General features: G+C 40.2%; 1 protein-coding gene across 9 annotated transcripts in view; it reads right to left on the bottom strand.

Annotated features, from left to right (window-relative positions):
* Window positions 1–19,223, bottom strand: part of shroom1 (shroom family member 1) — a 31,780-nt gene extending 12,557 nt beyond the window's left edge. For 2 of the 9 annotated variants that reach the window (XM_040032190.1, XM_040032191.1), the window contains exon 1: window positions 966–19,222. The gene's annotated coding sequence lies outside the window, so the exon portion shown is untranslated. Of the gene's footprint in view, window positions 1–965 lie in introns of all 9 variants that reach the window. The other 7 variants (XM_040032186.1, XM_040032185.1, XM_040032184.1 and 4 more) reach the window with 7 other exon arrangements.
* Window positions 19,224–20,631: the final 1,408 nt, after the last annotated feature.

Here is a 20,631-nt window from a genome sequence, read left to right as displayed (position 1 = left end):
AATAGAAACAATCAAATTTACATTTTATATACTTATTTACTGCATTTTGAGTTCTGCAGTGGATATTTGTTCATATAGTCACTGCAGTTCATCCTCATACAAAAACCAGCTCTGGCAAGTGACTGCGGCGTTTGAGCGTTACAGTGGACTCTCCCATGACCTGCATGCATTTCTTTCACTATGTCATCAAAGTTTATAGTCACACACCTGTCATGCATACACAAAAGCAAACGCTGCTAATATAACAGATTCAAGCCAACCAACCCAGTTTTAGGGCTCACCAGCGACCAGATTTTGCTCAACTGATTTTGTTTCCTGTGTAATCGGGAATTATTTCATTCACAAACCACAATGATGACTTGAGCTTCCCTACAATCGCTTTCAGAATTTATTTTTTTCCCAGTGTTTCCAGGTTTTTTGCCTGGTATTAAAAAAACTGCATTACAGATAATCCGAGGCGGCCGTTTTGCATATACACAAAACCCACCTCCCAAGAGCCATTCACAGCTAAACTACAGTATTAAGGGGGGTATCCCATGTGTTTATGAAGGGCCTTCTGATCTGTAGTGTGTTACTCTGCGTGTGCCTTTGTGTGTGTGTGTGTTTTCTAGCCATCCTATTTCCACTGTGAACAGAGAGAGGCTCCCAAACAGGGGAGCGCTGAAGTGGAAGTGATGGAGGGGACAGGCAGTGACAAAATGTACAGAGGGGAGAGAAGGAGGGAGGGTAAGGCAGAGGGTGACCGGCCCAGACAAATACTCTCACACGCAAACCACAACAACAAGAGACAAGAGAAGTGAACAATGACAACAGGAAAGCTGAACACAAGTTAGAAAAACAGACCAAGTGTCACAGCAGCAAAACGGAGAGGGAACTAATCTGGAGCTCTACTGTGTTCAGATTGGATTGAAAATGTATAAACTTTAGGGAGCACCATCAGAAAGAAAGGAAAAAGAAAAACTCACCAGAACTCTGAGTCAAAGTCACTGCCCTTCCTGATTTCCATCTGAAAAAGAGAGTGTTTCCTAAGTTTAATCTGAAATAAAGATTTGCCAATTGATTTCCATGCTTGTTTCTCATTCAGAACATTGTTCGTCTTCTAAAGAGGGACCAGACCAAGTAACCAGGAGAGCCAGATATTAGAGAGAAGACTTCTAGCGGGTTCCTTCTCCCCCCACTGAGACCCGAGGCTGCCTAGCGGGGACCACTGATTGGCTAGCCAATGACGTCCGGCTCTCCGATGCACAATGAGCGCAGCGGAGGGAATATTTCACTGCTGCAGATAGCTGCTAGTGCTGCCGGCCGCCTAAACAACAGAGAGCGAGAGAGGGGAGGAAAAAAAAGAGGCCTCGCATTCCTGGCTGGCTTCAAAGACGGAGCACAGCCCGGGCGCCATTCATTCCCAAGGCCCTGAGCCCGGCACATGGAGACTAGCCAAGGCAGGAGGGAGGGGATAATGGTGGTGGGTCGGGTGGGTGTATGGGTGACCTCCCAGCCTCCACCCCAGAGGGAAAAAAAAAAGAAAAACAGTCACAAAGAACAGCTATCCCCCACTTTCATCCTAATTTTCCTCTTTCCACAATTTCTACAAGTCTCCTCTGTATTTCTTAATAAACTCATAAACTGGCCATCACACAAACAAAAATATCACACAGGAGTACTGCAGTATTTGTGTTGGTTTGAGATAAGTGGCCTCTTTTTAAACCTACAAATGTAAAGCATGTTCACCATGTCAATATGGTCAAAATGGGCACAAAAGGCACAATATTAAAAGAAGACTTAAACCTTAGCATTGCAACACGACACTAATCAGTCAGTCACACGAGTCAACAATAACCTCATCTTTCAAAACTCCTGCGTGATTGTGTAGTGTTGTATAAAGAGCCTTGTTGCTTTCACTGTTGTTTTCTATTGAGGCTGGCACCACTAGTGCTCCGCTATGCGGGATCTTTGTTACTGTCAGCCACATCCACGATGTTCTAGTGATTTCACTGCTGGCTGACTCCACCTGTTGTAAATGTACTCTAACTTTTGTTTATGATCATGCTGAGAGAAGGAAAGAAACATTAGCATGTAAAACTGTAGCATTATCACTGAGAAAATTGACTATAATAACACTTAAAAAAGCAAACAGGCAAGCAAAGTTGGCTTCAAGTATGTTGAATGGTCAATTGTTGAGCTAGATTTGAGCTTAAAGCAATTTCCACACGTGATTACAAAAGAAATCCATGAGAGGGGTTGACCTTAAATATTGAGGTTACGCATAAACAAGGATAAGCTCATGACCACTTTCTGCCTGGCAACTGAGCTAAGGACTATATCATGGCAGATGGAGGGGAGAGTAAAAAATTTAAGAACTGCAGGCTATTCAAAAAGCAGATTTTTTTTTTATGTTTAAAAGAAATGGTCACAGGAGGAGCTCGTTTTTATTTTGTTAGGAAGACGGGATTCATAAAACCAACAAATGAGAGGAAGAGAGGTTAGGCTGATCTAGAGAGGGAGGAATGAAGTATGGGAGGGGGGTGTTAAATTCTTTCTTTTTTTTTTAATGTCTTTTATTGGTGATTACGTGTTCCAGCGTGACCTTCACCATAAAGCCACGAGACTGGACCACCAAGTCTCTGAGAAACAGATATGACTCTCAGAAGGCAGAAATAGAAAAAGAGAGGATGCCAAGAAGATCAAAAGAAAGAAAGACAAATATGCAGGGAGAAACTATTAAAACGGTTAATCCTGCTGGCCCTGCTACATCTTCTGAGAAAAATGACAACAGGTTGGTTGATGGACACCCCCCCAGACAGACCGCAACAAATGCTTCTGTTATGAGCCCACAAACTACTGTTGGTACTGTTGCTCTTAATTAGAATATTGAACAAGTGTTTTTCCAGCACCATGTCACTGCAGTTGTCTCATTTTTCCAGAAGGCAAGCATTTTCTGCTACAGTCCTCAAAGCAGAGTAATGACATGTGTCTGTATAGTTTTTAACTTTGAAAAAGGACTTAGTTTACCCAGAATCCACCGCAAATTAGTCCTATTTAACACTGTCATGAACTTAACAGCTTTCTATAACAGATATGGCTCATAGCTAAGCCATATTCAAAAGGTTTATCTTTGTAAAGTCAACAAAACCTCTGAACCTTTGTAGACACGTCAAGATTTCTGTTGACCCTCCTGGTGGTGGGCCCCACTTTACAAGTGCTCTTTAAATGACTGTAAAAGCGCCAGTATGCCCGCCACATTGGCTGTTTCTCTCACCACTAAAACATCACACAGTCACTTTTATATATGCCTGCAGTTAACACGCAGGAAGTCACTGCAGTATTCTCCTGAACGATAAGCATCTAATTATTTTGCAAATTACAAAATTACAAAAATAAGTCCAGGTGGCTTGTATGATACTTGGGTGATAAAGGACTACGGAAAGCGATTTTCATGCTCTGCTGTCTTGCTGTTGGTGAAAAAGGTTTTTCCATCACAAACAGTAAATCATTACATCTTATTATTATATTATTATCATCATTTTTTTTCTTCTGACTTTGGTGATTATACTAATTACACATTTGTGATTCTTTTGACAAAAACAAAAATAAAGGCACACCAGATTGGCAGTTTGAAAACCAATCCTGGGCTGTATGTGGACACTACTGCCCACAACTCCCACTGTGTTTGGATATATATCAGCTGCAGCACTGAGCGGAGCCTTCCTGCAGAGCAGAACATACACTCCGTCTGAGAAAAGTTCAACCACAGCAAATAGAAATGACAGATATTTAAGTTGATGAGAAGCAGACCAAGACTCACAGAGCAAAGCTTTGACTCAATGTGCAAAATTAGAAGCCAAAGAACTTTTTGGCTCATGAAGGCCTTCATCAAGACTACGAGCCGTGATATTCTTCACTTACTCTCAGTGAAATAGGCACATAGTGCTTTAACCTACATTCCCTTTCACTGAAATCCACAAAACCTAACTACCAGGGAGGCAAAAGAGATTCAACACAAGCTCAAATTAAAATAAAAGTTAGAAACATGACTTCACTTCTGGACAAGAGCCTCCCAGAGGACCAACAGGGCATCATTCTATTGTCCTCAATCAAACAGAAGCAGGGAGGAAGCCGTATTTGAAAAGCTGGAAGTGGATGTATGTTGAGCTCTGACAGAGCAAAGCGGCTGGTTGCGGGAAAAGGAAAGGGGCTTGCCATGCAGTGTTATCATTAGCACCAGCAGTGTACTTCTTTGTGTATGCGTGTGTCAGACACACATATGTATGAACCACAATGATTAAACAGTGAGAGCTGTGGAGAGAAACTGTGAAACTGTTGCTGGGCAGTGCTCACATCAGTGGCTAAAATCTCTAGCTGACCAAGACAAGCTGTCACACTCTAATAAGCTCTGCATTCCTGCCCTGATCTGGCCTAAATACTTGACAATATCAACACTGAGTCCACTTCATGTTGTTGTTGTTGTTTTAACAAAAAGAAAGTATAGAAGAAAAAAAAGCAATATGTTTGCAACGCCAAACACTGAATGCATGTTTGTGCAACTATGACACTCCTTTTGTGTTTGCATAGATGCAAATTACTAACATCCCTTTAGTTTAGCTGTGCTTACGTAAACGCCAAAGATGAGACACACAGAAAACCCAACAAGGGCAATAAGCGTATATTAATAACATGCACCAAAGTTATTTTGTATCCTTCCTGGTCAATGATTAACCAGGAACTGCATCGTGCCTCGCAGCACTTGGCTCAAAAATGAGTACAGGCCTCTAAGAATGATAAACTATTCTCAACTGGCCTCTGAGAAGACAATTACTTTTGTATTAAAGACCCCCCAGGGCTTTGCAATGTGATCTAGTCATGGTCAGTTTAACTGGATACTGTAGGAATTCCACTGCACTAGAATAGTAAGAGCCTACAGACTATTGGGTTTTACTTGTGTGAAGGCGAGTCTGCATGGAGCCTCAGTCTAAAAATGGGCCGTGCAAATTCATAATTTCGGCTCCATATCCTTTTCAGTCTTTGGTATATGTAATAAAATCTGAGAACATACTGACCTAGGTCAAAATCCAGATGTAAAAAGATAGTAAACAGCCAATTGCAAATATATCTCAATAAACTAAACGTTGGCCTGTGGCCTGATAAGATAATCTGATCATTTAGATACAGACTTTATTAGGTGTCCTATGCTACTACCAGGTCGGACCACCTTTTTTCTTCAGAATCGCCTTCATGGCACTGATTCAAAAAGGTGGCAGAAACATTCTGCAGAGATTTTGCTCCATATTGACATGACAACATCACACAGTTGCTCCAGATGTGTCAACTGCACATCCATGAATCCAATTTCCACTGTATCCCAAAGGTGTTCAATTGGATTGAGATCTGGTGACTGTGAAAAACCATTTCAGTACAGTGACCTCATTGTCATGTTCAAGAAAGCAGTTTGAGATGATCTGAGCTGACATGACACATTAACCTCCCAGAAGCAGCCATCAGAAGATGTGTGCATTATGCTAATGAAGGGACAGACATGGTCAGCAACAATACTCAATGTAGGCTGTGGTGTTTAAAAAAACGCTTGTGTGGCACGGACATATCCCCCACACTATTACACCACCATCACCAGCCTGAACCACCGATACAAGGCAGGATGCTTTTAGCATGCTTTCATGTTGTTGCTGAATAACAATTATGACCCTACCTTCATCACAGTTAAGCAGACGACAATCTTTGTTTGGGCATGCCACTTTGAATATTTTGGAATTAATTTGTAGAATATTCAGAAGATATTCAGAATATTCAGAAGACACCAGTGCAGGGCAGCAGATAAAAAGTGATTGTAAATGCGTGATACCGTCAACAACAAAGGAGCCATGGCGACAGCAAGTGAGAAAGAAGAGACTGGTCCCTACAGGAAGCTGAGACAAACACCACAAAAAAGCACAATAACAAATGACCCACTTCCTGGTTAGAGGTGGGGAAAGTCTCAATGACTCCTTCATTACAGAAAAAAGTTATCTTTAAAGAAAAAAGTTGTCTATTCTTCTTGGGTCCTGAGTGTCAGCCCTCACAGCTCAGCCCTGATCTCTCAGCTGTCACTGAAGACACTGTTAGCAGTCTAAACAGGGAGGATAATGTGCTCCATTTGATCTTCATCCAGCTCAGCTCTGTCTTTTCTTTAAGCACTACGTGTCGCTCAACTCGTCAAGCAGGGTACCAATTATTTTATTTTTATTATTATTTATTATTTATTAACTTCTATCTATAAAGTGTAGAAAAATAGGGGGGGGGAGAGACTCAGTTTCCCTTCATCTTTGTTTTCTCCATCCCAAAATCAAACACAAACACTCACATCTGACATCCAAGAGTCACAGATTTGTTGGTGCCAATACATACACCACAACTATTATTAAGACATGCATGCTTACATCTTCTGTTTATGATATACACACATATAAAAGATCACATATACTGAAACCTAAATAGCTTTACATTAAGTATCGAAAATCCAGTAACAATGTAGCCACGTTTTACTGACCACTTTCACGTCTTCAGCTGACATTCTCTACCAGTGAGCTCAGTGTCGCCTGGTGGCAGTGACCATCTCTGCCATGTTACATAACGAGCTGTGATCTGACTATAGACACATAGCAAACACTGGATATCACACATGGCGGCATTGCTGCTGGGGCTACAACACCACGTGGCTTCACCATGAGGACGTGAATTCGCAGAGGTGGAGACTTCCTGGAGAGAAAGTGACTTTACAGAGCATGTATTGTTCTTGTAAGACCAATCCCTAATCTTACACTATCAATGTCATGGACAAGGTATGAACACCGACTTCAAACCAAAAAGAGCAAATAAGAATATATGCCAATATAAGAGTAAATACTATCTTCAGGAAAGACCACATGAAGACATGTGTTACTAATGAACAACATAAAAGAAGTAAACAAGAAAACAAAAACTAAAAATAATCACAGAGATAGTGCAGAGGATTTGGAAATCCTTATGCAAGACGCTATGCATCTGCACCTAGACAGTATAAAATACACTACTCATAAAATGCATTAATGCTGGTAAACCCAGGGTAAAGCTGTTAATGGGCTTCTCTATAGCACAAAGGCTACATGATATGACCTGGTTCTCAGGTTTTTCAAAAGCAGCTGCAGTCTAACGCTCTCTGAGGGTTTACAATGGAAATCAGTGTAACCCCAGTTTCCTGGTCTTTATTAAGAAGCTAATTAACTCTGATTTTAAAGCATGGAGTTTACAGTTAATTTAGGTGTGTATTCCTGTAGTAATCCTTACTGCAGAACATGTCAGATGTAGTAGCAGCCTCAGCCTAACTCACATATCTGCTTCTATAATTAAACTTTAAAAGATTGAGCATTAGAAATACTACTTATTTCATATAGTTATTATTAAGGGTAAGTGCAGATTTTCTTCTGTTGAATGGACTGGGGCAAAAACCCTGATTATGAAATCTAATCTCTAACACACTGTGCTCAAGTCATCATGATGTCAGCAAAATGTCTCATCAACTACTAGCTGGGCTACCTTTAAATGACTACAAGTGAACTGCCATGATTACCTTAAAGTTAAATCCAGTGCTTTGGTTTACAACTAAATACTGGTCATTCCCATGAGTCTCAGCTTTACTATGTGCGTGTAGTGCCAATTAGCAAACGTAAGTAGATTCTTTTCTTATAGCTGACTTTACACTCATGACAATATTGATCAGCGGGGCAAACACCTGACCCTTTATGGTGACATGGCACTTAGTGCGTTATCGCAGGCTGATTGGCTGGATTGGGAGCTTGGCAGAAGCACAAGGAATGTGCTTGATAAGCAGCGAGAACATGTACTGCAGGTAAAAGCAAACAGGCTGTTATAATCATTACACAAAACCCCAATTTTACTTGTCGTTTCTTTCAGATCACATCCCGACCTCAGGCCACTCTGAGAATTCAGTTATCAGTTATGTTAATGGTTAGTTCGCAATGGCGTCTCTTGTGCTCTAGTGTCCACTGGAAGAAATTCTCAATTTCTACACGGTTCTTACAAAAGTTGTTAATTAAACTGCTGTATCTAAATATTACTCATACTATTAAACTGGCAGTGAGCTCACCTGTTGGCCTGTGTAGATAGTACATGAACATCTGATAAGAGACAGCCTGCGGGACACTTCCTGGTCGAATACAAAAGTGCATAAGAGAAGATCACAGAACTGTGAGCCCTCAGCAAAGCAATGAGGTCACTATTTGATTTAAAAGATAAGTTTAGACCATCTATGTCTGGCATACTCTGAGACAAACACGTTGAAAAGGGACTGCCCTTTTTCCTATCCACTGTGCTCAACGCGGCTTAATTTCGATTTGCAATCCAAAAGTTCTCATGACACCTCCAGACAGGAAAAACAGGCCTGTAGTGAAGCTTTGTTATATCATAAGGACAAAGTTTTCGTTTCAATACTGATTACATAATGACGTTAAATATTTAATCCTCTACTGAGGGAATATGCATGGGCAGAAGTGCCAGGTTAACAATGTGCCAATGGCGAATATTTGCAAAGATGCCTAAGCACCAATTATGACTGTTAGTGCAGAGACCAAGCACACTTTAGATTTAGTTATTTGATTAATCAGAATTTACCAACCCTTCTTCTAAGAACCATGTCAGCCATTTAGTAGCAACACAGTGACGTACTACGGGTCTAGCCTCAGGTTTATAAGGTTTGTTACTGCAGTCATGGAAAATCCAAAATCTCATCCCCATCCATCTGCTGCCACACAGATCGTAAATTTTCACATCAACATACTATCCTATTACCTTTGAGACGCTCCGAGGACATAAGTAGAAATGGGCGTTTTCCCCTCTCATAATTGTTCAACCTCCTGGAGTGGCTAAAGTCAGGTTACAGTACTAAATGACCAACGGCACTCCAAGACAACAGCATTCCTGGTCAGGCCTTACTGCTCCCTTGTACCTATATAATGTGAGGCAATTATCAGTAGTGAATGGACAGTCGTAGAACACAGAAAATAACAGAAGCATTTCAGAGACCGGTTTTGAGGGAAAACCTGCATTCCAGACTCTAACAGTAAATACACTCCCTCATTGCTGAGATCCAAGCATCAAGGAAGGGCACTGCACACTCCTACAAAGGCTTTTGCTCACTCAGTAACTCGAGTTTGGAAGATTGTCAATTGTCAATCAAACACACCAAAACAAGAAGTGTTCCCACGAGTTGTTGTAACAGCAGTTTCTCAAGTAATAAATATTTACCACGTTTCCCCATTCACTTCTATTGAAGCTTGTCCAGCTGACAAATATAAATGTGGGTTTCCTGCTTGAGTCACATGTTTTTTTACTACGTTGTCATCTCACAAAAAAAAAGGAAAGAAAAAAATCGCTGTACACATGTTATATAAAGATAATGGCTGTGCTGTGATTTTGGCTAAATGGACAAGTGAAATTATCGCTCAGGGAGAAAGTTCAAAGCAACAGGATGCTTGTAATTTTCTTCTTTCACACACTTATTTTGGGTGTTGCAGCTTTCTAAATTGTACAAAGGAAAAGAGAGAGGCGTGCCTGGAGTGAGAAACGCCTTTGATAGCTTTTTTTTTCTAAAGCGCTATGAAAAGTCGCTAAGTTTGTAACTATGACATGAAGTGAAGAAGAACGATCGTGGCTTCACGCCAGAGTGATGAGAGCAAGGCATCAGAGTTAAGGCTGCAGGTACCTCCACATGTATAAAAAAAGAAGGAAAAAAAGAAGAAGAAACACGCAAATCCTGAAACTTCCATCCATGCACTTATGCAATGAACGAACCTCAACATTCAAATATTCAGCTACAGCCCTAGTTTGGTTACCTAACAGGCTCCACCCACCCTGAATGCACACCTGTGCTTGTGTTGGTCCATTAAACTAAGCCTGCATCCAGTCACAGGCACAAAAAAAAATATTTAACCAATAAACTCTGCCAGTAGAATAACATGTTTTTGTCCTGCTTTTGTTGAATTCCTTTCCACAAAGAGCACATAAATGCAGAGTCACTGCAGTCAGTGGCAAAAGCTTACTGACAACAGGAGTCATTCACGCATGGAGCTTTTGCTGCTGGGCATGTCAGTGACATTAAGTCTGGAAAGGAAGGAGACAAAGGAGAAAACAAACATGAGGATAAAAAAGGAAAACGTATAAGAAACTGTTTGATCACTATCTAAAGTGGCATGATGAAAGTAGCAGACATGCCTCTAATCTCCCTCTTTTTACCTGGCACTATGCTTTTAGATGCATGAAAAGGACAGTCCGGATACAGAGCAGCAGCTTCATCAAGGACAACAAGGGGAAATTTGCTCAGTGTTGCATTAGGAGATTTGAATTGCAAAACAACCGGGAAGGCAGATAGAGGCAGTCTGTGTGGGCAAACAGTAAATATGCACTTCTCCCTCTGCCTCCAACTTGACACTGAACAACAGATCTGATCCAAAGCATATTTTTGAGGAAGGAGTTTTGAATGTTTAATCTAGAACCCACTTGGCCACTGTGACCTCCCCGCTCAGTTTAACACCCTCCAAATGGCAGATGAAATCGAGCAAATTAAATTGGCCAGCATTCTCCACATTTTTGTTTTCGCTCAATGAGTGCAAATTATCAGGATTACCCACCCTGATAGAACAACCGGATTAAGCCAAGGAGAGATGAAGGCCCCTTACCAGAGCCTGACTAACAGGCAGAGCTGCAAGCAGTAACTCAGTCAATTAATCAGGTAGTTAAACAGAAAAATTGATAACTTATTCTTTTCATAATCACTTGTTTTAATCCCTTTAATCTACTATTCCTTTAATTTCTATAATTTTTTAGCCTTGGCATCCCAGGCTCTAATGTCACTCAGTCTCTTTCTTCTTTATTTACACTCATGTCTCCTACTCATTCCTCTTAAAGTGTAAAACAAGTGAGGGTTTCCAGCAGATTTCCTTTTGAGAAGGATGCATTTCATCTGCTATAGTAACCAAGTGAATAAAGTGCCTGGAACATAAACATGACTGGAAACCACCTCACTGTTTGGCAGTTACTTGTCAGAAACCATCTGGTGTCTGACTTTAAATTCCTGTTTATCTAAAGAAGTACTTTCATGCATAAACATTGCAGGTACAGAGACACCAAGATTAGAGCAATTTAGCCACCACACTAAATAAACTTTCTGCTTCCTAAAATACTAATTTGCTAACTGAAAATGCCTACAAGCACACAAAACAAACAAGTGGTTTGATCACATCTCTCAAGGTAGTTAACAAAAAGAACAGAAGCTAAAATGCTCAAGCTGACCCATGATCAGATGCTACTACACTTTATTGCAACAGATCTAGCAAGCTGTAAGTTGACCTCCTCACCCCTGCTAATCATCTTTCCACTCTACATGCACACAAAGTACATTTAATCTAGTGGGCAGCTTAATGACAGATTTTTTTTTTAATTCTTAATTCCCAGCTTTAAGCATGCTCCACATATTTTTTCATGACCACATAGTAAACAAGCCAGTACCAAACACTTCCAGTGATACCTACTTCCTCAGTTTTGATGCGTGCCTGAAGTAGATCATTTATCTTTTTGAAATGACAGTGACTTTTTGCAGTGACAGTTTCCCTCAGTACAACACACACAGTATAGAATATCACGCCACCACTCAGTTGGTGTGTAGGCTGAAGAAGAAGAAGACAAAATCTCCTGTAGACCCCTGTCCTCAGGAAGTTGTGAGTTCTCTTTGTGCAACAAGGCCCAGCACGAGGCATTTCCTACCTTTTGCCTGGGGACTCTCCACACCAGAAGAACGTTGACTGACCCTGAAGACTGTGTGTTTTGTTGCCAACTCCGGGACTCAACTCTGAAACCTGAAAGACAGGTGACGTTTGTGGAGAAAGATGGCTGCCACATGGCATGACCTCCGAGCCTAGCAGTTTTATGTGAGTCAAAAGGCGAAGAGTGCCTGCTTGATGTTCCCGCAACTAGCTGGGCTGACCGCATGTTCGAGCGCGAGCCAGAACCAATGAAACATCTGTGAACCTTGTTCCTCTCCTTCCAGGAACAGAAGTTTCCTTTCATTTTCCACTTTATTTGTCGGGGACCATGTCCAAACAAACAAAACATTAATCTCCTAAGAGAGGAGGTGCATTATACCAGATTTAGCTGCTAGCTAATTTCCATCTGCAGTCCCTGAGCATTTCAAATAACAAATAAAAATACACAGAAACACATCTACAGTTAGCAAATTATACTAATACAAATGTAGCTGATAGGTCTATACACTAATTCAAGCATCTCGGCTAAAATTTAAAACCACATGGTACCACAGTATCCATGTGAAGTTATAGTCACAGCACTTTGCTTACTAGCCCCAGATAGACAGCTGGTATAAAGCCCATTTTCCCATCATAATGCAATCACAAGCAAAGAATTTGTTCCCTCAACAGGCTGATAAGTCTCTCAAACTAAGTAATCTTGGCTAAGCGCTTTTGCTCTGAGAAGTTTTCTTTATGCTGCAGAGAACTATATAATGAAAAAGAAACAACTAAAAGCAGAGTTATTATTTTATCTGGAGTACAGTATTTCTTTGTTGCGACATGAACTGAGTTTTCTGCATTCGTCCCACCTTTGCCTAAGTAGTTTCACTGACAGAGCACATGACAAAGGTGTATCAAAAGAACAAATGTGTGTCTAATGTCCTGATAATTACAGAGTGCCACCCACACCTCTGCATACGCCTCACATTATACCAACGCCTCTGCCAAGGTGAAATACTTGGTATTAACTTCTAATTATCTTGCTTTTGAAACACATTCAGTAACCTAATAGTGCTGATTATCATGCTCAGGAGTCAAGCGATTCCTAATCTCTATAGTCTTTCTCAGCACCAAGTTTACCACTGTGGTTAATTTTAGGGGTACTGATCACAATGGGCTCATGTTGCTAGTGGCAGTGCAGGTTTCCTACCTCAAAGCGGGGGATGAAAAAGGGGGTAAGGAGAAGGAGTAGGATGGTGTGGAGACTTTAAAACAAATCACACAGAGATTAAACTTCACTAGAAAACAGTGCAACTCAATTTGGACTTTGTAACCTGCTACAGAAAAATAGAGTGATGTAGAAACACTGAAGTGACTACAGGGGTTAACATTAATGTCTTTTCTAAAAAAATAAAAAAAAAAAAGCTATTCAAGAGGGAAAAATACTTAAAACAGTATTTTTTCACAGTGCTGTTATATATACTATTACATACTGACTATATGTCTTGGTTGCGTTTTTTTAAGATTTGTCTTGTGGCTTGGCCTGTTCTAGTCAGATGGCATATTAATAGTCTGAAAGGTCCAAAGGAATAAGACAGATTGCATGTAATATTAAACAGGACCATTTCTGGCAGAGAAAAATCAAAAAGAAATCTGTCTTAAATTACTTCAGAAGGGCAGCTCACGATTATACTCATTTTTCCTTTAATCATGAGTATTTTAAACGTAAAAAAAAGATATTCATTTCACACTGGCATGAAACAGAGAACAGCAATAAATTTTGTCATCACAGAGGCTTATTTTTGCATGACAAATGACTGAAATCATAATTCTATTGCAGAATGTCAACTAAACAATCCACTGTACAATCACTTTAGCCCACACTAATTTATCATTTTGATGTGTGCAACGTGCTGAAGCTATGTCAGCACTGACTGGACAACCACACACACAAAAAAGACATCAAGCGGTTAGTTCCAGCCACGTCGGACAGCTGTAAAGGCCTCTTTTATTAGTCAATATCACAGCCACATTAATGCGTCCCTGGCCAGCTCAGGTCTCACTGACAACCCCTCACCCACACCTTTTCATCAGGGGCTATGAAACCTGAGAGGACCCTAAAGCAGACCTGCAGGCATGGCACAGACCCAAGCACACACCCCACAGACTGTGCGCCTTCCTGCCTTTTACTGAATACTCTGCTGTGAAAACCACAGTGAAAAAAGCAATAGCGTAATCCCCAGTGTTATTCATTAGAGATTTTACAACTGTAAAGTAATAATCCGTGATCAGTATGCAGCATTTAAGTCCAGCGCTGTGCTGGATTTGGATTTGTCCTGATGGATTTGCTGCATGTATTGTTCTTGACAAATAACGCAATGCATTATTTTCTCTATTTATGCAGAATTTAAATTGGTCAGTTCAAATATTTATAGAATAATCTGCTTTTATATCATGCAGAAAGAAACAAAAATTGCATATTTAATCACATGTAAATCTTAAGTTATTGCAAAAAGAGTGGAATGTGTAGGGCACTGAATTTGTTGTTGGATAAGCAACAAGAAATCAATAAGATAAGAAAAGATTAAAAAAAGATATGGTATAGAAAATATATTTTTACAGTCCAGGTTCTGCTGGGATATACTTTCGAAAAGGCAATAACACGATGTCTTATAATTAAAAGTACCCAGTGAAGTTTTTGCCCTTGTGTGTCATCATGTCAGCACTTTTGTAGTGTTTATTTGTCTCATGTATGCTAACAATGATGCACATGCATGCAACTATGTTCAATCTATCAACAAGTTCAGGGTTTTCATTGAAAAAAATCCAGCAATGATCCACAGACAGAGAGGAAGAAATCTGCAACACAACTTTGAAACAACAAAAAATGCCCCTTGATTTTGTTTGTATAAAAGACAACCCCTCGGGGCACCTTTAAATACTTTGTGAGTGTAAAAGACCTTTATCTAATGTGCTGCTGCAATTCTATCTACACAGCTCCTAAAAAAAGCAGGAAAAAAAGATTCAGGATGTATTTTTAAAAGCTGCCCATACAAGTAGGTTACTCTATGTTTTACCACACACATGCAAAATGCACTCATGACATATGACACTACCACATAACAATGAGGGGCTTATAGGTCCAAACAATAGAGCAGGAGTGGTCCTGTAAGAGTACCAGAGTAGGAAGGCACACACATAACCGAACACACTTTTCAGCTTCCCCAAAGGGGGGTCTCGCCCTAGCCAGTAATAACCCCTGGCAGCCATTTTTCTTCTTCATGTCCGTCCATTATGTAGGACTTTAACGGGTTTTCTGCTCCTCTGACAAAAGAAGGAGGATCTGACCATAGCTCACAACTACAGACAAGTGAGTTGTCAAAGCCATTGTAAATAAGCCCCCGTCATTGCCTGCAGAACAGAGCCCTGGAGTAAAAGACAGGAAACGAGGAGGGGAAAAAAAGCAAGCAAAAAGAGCTGAAAAGGTTCCATCTGTTTAAGTCTGCTGGATGGTGATGAGGACAGCCTTGCCTGTTTCTCAAACACGGAGCGTGAAGGACCCCGTCAAATGTCTGGAAGGCCATCCATGCATGAGGAGAGAGAAGATGACGGTCAAAGTGAAGGGCGCTCAGACGATCTTCATCTTTATGTATGCATGCATATAGACAGTGATGATTTAAAATAAAGACTTACATGTGATCAGCCATCATTTTACTATTGTTATACCCTTTATACTAAAGAAATGATTCAATACAAAACAAGGAGAAAGGGTATCCAAAACTATGACTAGGTATATGATGATGAAGAGTCCTTAAGTTTCCTCATATTGCCCAACATCACAGAAACCATCTAAAGGCAAAAGGACATTTTCACCTAAGTGTCTATCATATGCATGCTTTAAAAAAAAAAGTCAACACCAGTTATGCATCTAACCTTGGTACCTAAATGTTCCATTTGCAGCTCGTCTGGTGCAACTTAATAACAACACCTACAGACTTCCCTTGTTTAGTTTATTACTTATTAATCATGTAGGGCAATTTGGGCTTGAATACACCCTACAAGCAGGTTTTTCTCTTCCTCTTGTGTGCTCTTACTTTAGGCAACTATAAAAGAAAAATCAACTGATCTGCCATGATTTCCTCATCAGGACCTCATGAAAGTCACTCCAGTGCAAGTGAGCATATCTGAATACGTATACAAAACACAGAGGCACGCTAAAATCCTCTTCAATTATCACACCGACCTTCCCAAGGGCACGACTTTCAACAGCCTTACGAACTGGACCACTAAACATTATAACACCTAACATCAGCTCTAACTAGGGTTTAATTAATATGTTACAGTATCAACACGACAATGTGCCCACGCTTTAAGAAAGACTAACCTCTTTCTGGATGATATAAGGTCAGATATAAAGTCTGGGTAATAAAGTCAGACTTTAGTGGTCCAGTTTGTAAGGTAATAAAGTCTGACTTTATTACCCCTAAAATCTTGATAACATTGTGTCTGAGGACTTTGGTCAGCAAACATGTTTTCGCTTTTACCTCAAACAAACACATTCTGATTCATTTTATTTTTAAAATGAATGACGCACTGCTTTTATACTTGGTCACTACGTTCCAGATGTGGACCGTTACAATTTGAGATACTGCACAGATTACACTTTTCCCAAATCTTTCCTTCTGTGATAAACAAATCACTCTATACGGGGTGAAAGCAGCCACCCTGGAATTGTCAAATAATTGGTACCGGTTTGTATTATTGTGAACACAAAGACATGGATGTTGAAATGGAAACAAAAGAAACCACCGGGCCACCTCAGCTTACCAAAACATGTCACGAAACACAGTTGTAAGGGATCAAATTCTCCCTGAGAGAAAATGTGAATTTGTTCGATATGGCACAAATCAAACACACATTTTATCTGCAGTATTACCTGTGACATACTTCCAATAAAATCTCAGAGTACTTTATTTCTCGCAAAAAATATGGTGATATTTAAGTTCCTACTGACCAAAAACCCCTAGAAAAAAAATCGCCACTTAGTATGCTCTTAAACTTCTTTCTTATAGCTGATTACAGCATGCCTGCGTCAATCCTTTCGTTCATCAAAAGACGCCAGTGAACTTAACACCTAATTCTATGACTCATTCATGATATCACTTTTTTCTTTCACAACGGTATACATTTATCTTCCCGGAACCAACAATGCCATTCACACATCAGTCTCACATCATTCAGGTTCAAAGCAAAAGGTATATTACATCAAGCCTGCACTTCCATCATGTAAACAATCCACTTAAGGCTAACAGAAACTAACAGGCTTCTCATTGAATTACAACTTAGAGACCTTCCTGCTACATCTTACGCCATTATTTCGCTATGATGCCTCGTGCAAAGTTCAAAGTGAGGCTGATAATGGTTTAATTACTGCGCTGTTAAGTAATGTGTTAAAGATTTCTGTTACTTTCAGCTGCTTTGTCTCTGAAATTTAATGAGATTTTCTGTGTAATCCCATTTCATCTGGATCAACCACAAAAACCTCAGTTTCTACAGAAATAATCTGAAACCTATGTGAACTATAACCTCACGCCCAGAGCCAAGCCAGTCACTTCAACCTTGCAGTGGTTGGTTGTATAAAAGGTCACAAAAAGAATTTAAACATCTAAAACTACATACGTTCAGCTGCAGTGTGAGTAATTTTCCACCGCTCGAGGAAAAAAAATAAACATAAAAATGACCATGTCCTACAGGTCGAACAAAAACATACCGCATGCAGGGTTGAATTCCTACAACATTACATACTTTACTTTTTTTCCCTAAAAAAAAGAGAGAGAGAGAGAAAGAGAGAGGGAGAGAGAGAGAGCGAGGGTAAGACTGAGATCAGGTTTCAACACCCAGTCTAAGTTTACATTTACACCCCATGGCTTTGTGACCCTACTCTCATTTATAACGCTACCCTTCTGCTATTTGCTTCCATCTTTGGTTTCTGGCTTTCTTTCTTCTTTATACTTCCTGCAAACAACACTTACTCAGGCTACAGTCCAAGCCGCCACCTGTATGCAACCATTACCAAATATTTGTATTGCCACATGCTAGCTGCCGACTGGGATCAACAGGTGTTTATGCAAGCACCTCTGGGCTAAGTCCCTCATCTCTCTGCATGCATTACGCCTACATAATTATACCCAAATATCTGAGTGCGTGCTGCTGTCAGGTCAGGCTCTGTGGACGTAGCTGGGGTTGAGCCAGGTCAGCAGCCCCGAGCATGGCATCCTCCAGCAGTGGCAACAGCAGCACACAGAGAGGCCAGTGTGCTCCCACCATCTGACCATCCTCACAGCCTAAGTGCCTCAGTTTCAGCTCCAACACAAAACACCAGTGTCTAGTTTCCCTTTAAATAAAACATACTCCACTCATTAGCTAAAAAGCCCCCCCACCCCTCCCTCCCTCCTTGTGCATAATTGAGCGCTAGGTATCAATTTAAGGTAATGAAGTGAGGTTAGAGCAGGACAGTACTATGTTTTTTTAGTTGTTTTGATTTATTTCAACCAACAACCAAAGCATGAGTAAGTAAGGTACAACACAGCAATTTAATATGGTGATAACAGTAGTTAGGGTTTAGGGTTGTTTCTTTCCAGTCCTCAGTATCTATTACAAGCTTATCAGTCAGCTGTCAACTCAGATATTGCTTATTATCTCCCACTGTTACCTAACATTCATGAACAGTAATAATAATGTCTATTAATAAGAAGCTGCTAACATTAACGCAGATAAAACCTCATCACATTACAAACTAAGGAAAACTATGGCATTTTAAAGGTTAAGGTATAGATTAAGAATTACATCTAATTTACACACACATACATATATAATACATTTATTAAGTATTACAAAATAAATAAGTAGCGATATAAGCAGCCTAGATGGGCTTTGCTAAATACCACCAGATCCTACTATTGACCTCACCTCCCAGTAATAAAACTGAACTGAGACCAGCTGTAGCTTATTCGTGGACACTTTAACTTCCCACAGACAGGAAAAACAACTTGTACAACAGCAACAAGAGGTCTGACTGTAAGGTGTCACTGTCATACAGGTATTCTGCGAACATTTTCACTAATAAACCAACAGGTTAACAGCTGACAACCGAAACTGAGCAGCCACGGCGATACTGGATGCACCTGCTGCCACCCTAAACTACCCTCAACGTACCTGCCGATTCCCGCTTCCTTCGCGGTCCTCAAACTGTAGCTTTACTCCTGGTTTGTTGTCTTCAGTGGGTTTCCTCTTCGTTTATCAGTGATAGTTACACTAACTAACTAACAAGGACGGCTCACCTGTATATGGTTAGCTGGCGTGTCTCGCAACCTCTGGTAATGAGCTTTCCTTTTCCTCCGTCCGCACTCGGCTTACCTTATTCCCTGGAGAGAGAAGCGGATGAAAGGTAACGGAGGACCAAGGTGGCCAATTAGACGTGGCGGGAGGCGGGCGAGGTGGAAATGCACGACATCCTATTGGTCAGAACACATTAATGGCGGAACAGTGGAAAAGTTAATTTCCCTGTATTGTTTTCATTTATAAAAAGAGAGAGAGAGAGAGAAAGAAAGAAAGAGGCGCGAGCTGGAAGCAAGCTGAAGCTAAACTTCAAATATAAAAAGAGAAAATTTTGAAAATAAAATTATCTGTAAGAAGCGACAAATGTTTAAAATGTGCCTAAATAATAAAAATAAAATGTGGCAAGTTGCCTTTACAAAGAGTTAATGTTCTCAGCCCAGAGCAATGTGGATTGAAAGGAGCTAATCATTTCTAAGAGGCTCTGCCATGCAAAGCTATATAAACGACTTTTGTTTCATGCACAGAAAGATTAACTAGGCACCTTTTTTTTAAATCTTACTGAAAGACATGAATTACTGAGGCCAAACAATTTGGGTGGTTTGGGATGTCATGAGCTCACTGTGAAGATATTCAGGGAAAGTCAGGTTACTCTGATGTCGTTTGTTACTGAGTCACAAACACTGTATGATCTCAGATTGCATTAGTTACTGTTAAGCTCCATAAAGGCATATTCATGGATATGTAAAGGTATATTTAGTTCACGGACCACATTCAATATAATTTAATTCTATAAACTATCTTCAAGCTAACTCTACAGTCAATATTTTTTCCTTAAACTCTACATTGTTCTGTCTGTTCCTTTAAACTCCCTGATTCAAGATTAAATGAAGCACTTGGGGTGTCTCTTTTTAGTTATCCATCACCTCTGTGCATGTCACATGGTCTGACTAACAATCAACTGAAGTGGCAATCCACTGATAATATGGCAAAAAAAAAAAAAGGACAGGATAACAGCAATGACAATAGCAACTAATGGCCACTTGGTGGCAATTCATTCACTGTGGAATGAAGCCTAGGCTTTGTCCTGGGTCAGCAGCCATCTGTGGTGTACACATCACTACATAGGGTTGATATAATGATGTCACACTGTGTAAAAAGAGACTAGAGCTGGATAATTCAAATACAGCTTCATATGTGGTTCACCACTCTCTGATTACACACCACGACGGTTCATTATCACTGCTTAATGCAAAGTATTTTCACTAGATGTGGGAGTCACCAGTCACCCCACAAAATATGACCAGAATACTTCACTCACAATATGATATCATTGTGATTTTTTTTTTTTTACATTTTCCAATATCCTGAGTGTTGCAACAACAAATACTGCTATTTATAACTTTTTTTCAACTGCAAGTTATGTCCTTAAAGTTAAACTATATCTGTTTTATCCAATAAGCTCAAGTTAACTCACGTCAGGTATGTTTTTTTGCTGCAGAGTGAAATT

The sequence above is a fragment of the Simochromis diagramma genome, unplaced genomic scaffold, assembly GCF_900408965.1.
Source record: "Simochromis diagramma unplaced genomic scaffold, fSimDia1.1 OVJJ01000216.1, whole genome shotgun sequence".
In the NCBI taxonomy this organism is placed as follows: Eukaryota; Metazoa; Chordata; class Actinopteri; order Cichliformes; family Cichlidae; genus Simochromis; species Simochromis diagramma.
The sequence above is the reverse complement of the archived record's forward strand: the minus strand, read 5'-3'. Positions and strand labels throughout refer to the sequence as shown.